A 6000-nucleotide genomic window follows, 5' to 3' on the forward strand; every position below is an offset into this window, starting at 1 on the left:
ATTAAACACACGGAGCGCTCATTAATAATCGTAGCGTTACCGCACATCGCTACGAAGTTCAACGTCTAACGCAAGACGGCAGCAACAAGATATTAGCGAAGGGTAAAAATTGCAACACTACTGAACAAGTCTAGACATGCGGCATCGAATGCGAAAACACTGGTGATCGGGGAAAAGGCCTAAGCCTGCGGCGGATCATCATAGAGCATACACAACTTCATTTTTCTATTTTGCGTAAACTAAACGCGGACTGCTTGGAAAACGACGTACAAATTTTCTTAGGGAGCAGAGAAATATAGAAATTTGTACTCCGTGCTCAGATACCAGCATTTCTGCTCAAAAACCTGCAAAATTAAGCTCTGCTTACTTCGTTAAGATATCGAACACCCAACAAAATCAAACAAACAACCCCACTTCCACTGGTAGAACACTATTCAGCTTTTACGCAGGAGGCTTTCTTCTACATAAAAAGTAGAGAAAATAAGAAAAGAGCAGCGAAATATTACACGCACTTTTGCTCGCATAGCTATAAGAGAAAAAAATAAATAAAATAACGACGCACACGCTAATAAACTGTGACAAAGACACCCATTTCTGCTATCAGATAATTATTGCATAATGCTAAATACTCATTTGCTTTGGCCCTGCGTGAAGAAACCACAGGACAGGGATACACAATCTATCTTAAGCGAGCACGGAAAGTCACTTCTACTCGAACAGCTTAATACCATAAAGTCTGAATTTTTGCAAAGAAAATAAAGCCTGAACAGCGCTACGAAGGTGACAGACACATACTAACAAACAAACAAACACTTCTTCGAGTCTGTATTATCTTTTAAAAAATAACGAAAGCACACATAAAAAAATCAAATCGGCTAGGTAGCCTACCAGACGTTGTGCCTTAAAGTTGGCTGCACGCAATGTGCGGAAGCATGCTGTGAAGCCAACTTGCGGTTTTGCTGGATGCACATGAAGTCCGATTCCAATTGGAAATCGCGCTAAGGACGTGCCAAACGTGGAATTTTCGCAAGATTAATCCCAATACCTGGAATTCTGTTCATTTTAGCGGGAATGCTGGCGCTTGTGCTCCATTATTCGAAATTTTCGAATATTCGAATTTCTCGATTATCAAATTTTCGAATACGAATAGGGTTCGAATATCAACAATATTCGAACAATATTCGAAATTTCGAATATTCGCACACCTCTAGTGAATACTGACACTCAACGATATATAACAAAAAACAAACAAATTCCATTCTCATGAACTCTCCTCTGCCGAGCGGCTTTCTCCTGCTCTACCTGGATGCTGACTTTTCCCCCCCTCACCTACATTCTGAGTAAAAACAGTGACAGAAGAAAAGAACCGCGAAAAATTACACGCATTTGTGTCACAGGACAGGGATACACAAATTTCCTTAAGTGAGCAGGGAAAAGGCTTAAGTCGGTACCGCTCAGGAATAATCGGAGAATCACCGCGTATCGCTACGCGGCTAGCGCTTGAACAGCGCTACGAACGTGACAGATACATACTAACAAACAAACAACAGCAGGACCGGCGTCGGGCACTCATAAAATACCCTGGCCAAAACAAAGACTTCGCCAGGTTCGCGAGGCAATTCCATTAAAAACGCTCGTCCTATCCTACAGATAGCAATGCAAACGCGACTGCCCTTATTTTTTAAACCACTATTTCACGCAATAGTACATAAATGTATCACTCGTGCCACACGAAAAGGCAAACACTTACTTGTCAAGTGGGGTCCCAGCGCGTGCGCGCGCGCACACACACACACACACACACTAACATTTTCACACTCACAAACACAAAGTCTATTTTCACAACCACATAAATCCATATTATTCCTCAGGTCAATAATTATCCTGCTATCGTCAAAAGACGGCACAGACATGTATGCTTACGCAAGACAACCGGTCCTCGTTCCGGATGTAATAGGAAGTAGTAAGTACTGACCACGATTATCCGGACACGCACATCTGGCCTGGACGCCATTAATTAGCAATTAGAGCTAATTGGGACCCCCCACATTAATCAGCACCCTCCAGGGAGCCATCACACTAATTGGGGAATGTCTATCTCGCGTCCAGACCAGTTGTGCGTTTCCGGATAATCGTGGTCATAAAAATAAAAAAATAGGCAGAAAATAAAATAAAAAGATAGAAATAGAGTGGAGAGAAACAATTTATTCGAAAATCAACGATGCCGCGGCGAAGAAGCCGCTCCGCAACACCCGAGTGACCAGCGTCCGCCATGTTGGTAGTTTGCACCCAGCAGTTGCAGAGATCGACGACAGGTGGCCACTTAGTTGCAAGGCATCACACCAGATGGCGCCACCATCATAGCTCTAGACGAGAAAGACAGAACAAGATACTAGCGGCGGGTAAAAATGACAGCACTGCTAAGCAAGTCTAGGCATGCGAGAGAAAAGGTCTAACCGCTACTGCTAAACAGAAAACAGTACACATCGGGGAAAAAAGGCTTACGGGGACGATCGCTTAGGCCTAACCCCAACACTACGCAGCTAACACAAGGCGGGAACCACACATCGCTAAACATGCGAGAAAAGGCTTAACACGAGCGCGGTCACCGCTAAACACGGCAAACATACGAGGAAAGAGGCTTACGGGGGGCGATCGCTTAGGCCTAACCCCAACACTACGCAGCTAACACAAGGCGGGATCCACACATCGCTAAACATGCGAGAAAAGGCTTAACACGAGCGCGGTCACCGCTAAACACGGCAAACATACGAGGAAAGAGGCTTACGGGGACGATCGCTTAGGCCTAACCTCAACACTACACAGCTAACACAAGGCGGGAACCACACATCGCTAAACATGCGTCAACAGGCTTGGACACCGCAAAACAAGTCTAAACATGCGAGAAAAGGCTTAACACGAGCGCGGTCACCGCTAAACACGGCAAACATACGAGAAAAGGAGCGCGTCAAATCACTCACCTTTTCCCCCCGCGGCAACTTCCAGGCAGAAACTGAGCGAGCGCAGAGAACACACACGTACGTCTGCTCTCTACGAGATCCAGCCAGAAAGTGAGCGAGCGCGCGGAGCGCACGTCCGTCTTCCGCGACGGTCCGAGAGAAACTGAGAGAGGCGACGTGCAGCGGCCGCTATGGATGCGCGCGCGCCCTCTGCTCCACCCGTCCGCGCATGCGCGCGCGCGCGCTGCTAGCTCCCTCTGTGCCGGCCGCGGGTGTTTTCGGTTTCGGCTCTCTGCTGCGCGCGCGCGCGCTCCTAGCGGCGACGGGTGGCTTTTCAGTTTCGCTTTCATTCTCCGTTCTTTGCGCGCGCGCGTTTATCTCTATAAAGGCAGCGCGCACCGCGCTCGCGTCATCACTACGTGAAGATGTTCAGCTACCACTCTTTACAAAATTGTTCCCGTACCCACGCTTCTTGGGAAGAAGTGGAGAAGGAATGTTTCAACGGCGAAAGTCCCCGCAACGAGCTCGTCATCACTGCTTTTCGCTACGTGATAGACATGGTAGGCTTTGGCAATATAGGAGAGATCTCGCAGGGGCCGCTGCAGGAGATGGTGCGTCGAATTTACGCCCGTTACAAGAACGTCTGCATAACGGTTCCTGACGGACCCCTGGGACTGATGAGCGAATTTGTGAGCTTGGCCAACGCAGAATTCAACTACATCGCTGCAGACATCGTGGACCTTCTCGATCGTGCCATCGCTCATATTAAGCACGCCCTGCGGAAGCAGCGACATTTGCAAGCAGTCTACATCGTCAACTTTGTCACTGATTTATTGAAATACCGATTGGTTATTGACATGCAACGCATTAAACAGTCCGAATAACTTTGACGAGACTGTGTGTGTTCTTTCACTGAAACATCTTTATTGAATACAAACAAAAGATTTGGTCGATAGATGGTCTTTCTTCCACGGCCACTCGATTCACAAAGGCGCTCACGGTCTTCCTTGCCCCAATGCTGTACAAGGAGGGGTCCTACTGCTATACAGGAAGGCAGTTGGGCCTAACGGGGAGGTTGCTGGATGGCATTTCCTGTGCTGCATGATGTGCGACGACAGCGGCTATTGGTTCCTGAAAAACAATGTCATACATAGAATACACTCTCACAGCAGAGACGGACAACTTACATTTTGCTCCACGAAATGCCTCGCGTCGAGGATGAATGCTCCTGTCACAGCAGAACCACTCGTCTTACATTTTGCTCCACGAAACTGGATGAATGCCCCTCGTGGGTTTTCGATCAACCGTCGCAGAACCAGACCGTCTCCTCCTCCTCTCATTGCGCTGATGGCGTCTGTACTTTGGACACCGCGCCATTGCAATATCGCATAGGATGTCGACGATGTCAACCAAACGAAAAATGAAAGAAGGTTTTAATTTAACCCCAATTTGAAATAATTCTCCCTTTAAGAACTCCTTAATTTTGTATAATCAACATGGTCTCTAATGAAATTCGTGTTATGCACGAATTCTCCCCCCCCGTTTTGGAATAATCTAACGAAAAATGAAAGAAGGAGTTCAATTTTGAATAAGGCCAGATTAAAATGTTCCCCCAAATCTTCCCATTGCGCCTAATCAGAATTCTCTTACCCATTCCCAATTTTGAGTGGTGCGGATGGTACACCGCAATACCCCATTAAGCCTAATCAGAATTCATGGCGAACATGAATTCTCGTCCCTCCCAATTTTGACTGGGGCGGGGGACGCCCCACAATTCCCCATTAAGCCTAATCAGAATTCATGTTTGACATGAATTCACGTCCCTCCCCAATTTTGAATAATGCGGGCGATGCTCCCCCTAATTTTGAAATTAGCGGAGCCTAATCGGACCTCATGTTAGGCATGAAGTCCCTCCCCCCAATTTGAAATAATTCTCCTGTGTGCACCTAGCAAATAGAGAAAAGGAGGCATTAATCAAACATCGATCTAAACACATACAAATGCACTTACCTCCGGCGCAAGCAGACCGAACGTTGTGGTGGTGGTGACATCGTCGACATCATCATCTTTAACTGCGGTCTATCCCACGCTCGCTTTTATACGCAGGATCTGTGGTTTCCTATTCTTCTATTGTATTGGGGCAGAGAGAGAGAGAGAGAGAGAGTCGCGTGATGCGAAAGACGATATGCGTTTATTGGCTGACGTGTTTACATGGGTGCTTCATGGTCTTCTATAAGAACCCAGGGATCCAATCTAGTAATAAAGAACCAGAATAAGGATTCTACGAATAAAAACCACAATCGAAAAACACTCACGGTATTTGACTCGCCATCCAGCGTTCAGCGAGTTCTCTCCAACCCGCTGCACTCGCTCTGTTCCACTCGTGCACCAGGGAGTAGAGGAGGTGCTCCGCTTCCCCGAAGCTTAAAGGAGCAGTACCTTCTAGCGGTAAAGTATGCTCCTCTAAGCTTCGGGGCACTCTGAAAAAGAGCTCCCCCTCTAGTCCCCGCTGCACAGCGATTTCTCGCCACTCCCTGCCGTAGCACGCCATGAGCACTTCTGTGGTGGCCGTCTCAATGTCTTCTTCGTCTACGATGGCGAACGCTTGCAAAAACGTCTCCATATCCAAGCGGGGCACATCTCCCCCCGCACCGGGGATCAGCTGGAAATATAGCTGCACAATGTGTGTCACAGTGAAACCTACAGAGGAACGTTAGGTATTAGAAAATAACTATTTCTAAACAAGAAGAGATAGAGAAAAACTTACCAAACGGCGGACGAATGTGGACCAGAAGGTCCAAAATCGTCTGGAACGTATGCAGCATTTTCTCGGGACTCTTGATTCGAGAATAGTGGACAAGGGGGGTACAGGGGATGACCATCTTATAGTACAGGGTTCTCACGCTCGCACTAACCCCATTCACGTCATATCCATCGATTACGTAAATCCGCCACTTTGCTTCTGTGACAAGATGCCGCCCTTTGTTCCTCCAATATCGTGCGAGGAGGAGGAGGAGGAGGGGAGACACAGGGGGTTCGA

General features: G+C 47.4%; 1 long non-coding RNA gene across 1 annotated transcript; it reads right to left on the reverse strand.

Moving 5' to 3' along the window:
• Positions 1 to 4579: 4579 nt before the first annotated feature.
• LOC135392840 (uncharacterized) lies at positions 4580 to 5341 on the reverse strand. Its single transcript, XR_010422251.1, has 3 exons — positions 5276 to 5341; positions 4971 to 5213; positions 4580 to 4906 (listed from the first exon to the last, which is right to left on the reverse strand). It is a non-coding gene; the product is annotated as an uncharacterized LOC135392840 (long non-coding RNA).
• Between the last annotated feature and the right edge of the window lie 659 nt (positions 5342 to 6000).

This window comes from Ornithodoros turicata, chromosome 4, assembly GCF_037126465.1.
Source record: "Ornithodoros turicata isolate Travis chromosome 4, ASM3712646v1, whole genome shotgun sequence".
In the NCBI taxonomy this organism is placed as follows: domain Eukaryota; kingdom Metazoa; phylum Arthropoda; class Arachnida; order Ixodida; family Argasidae; genus Ornithodoros; species Ornithodoros turicata.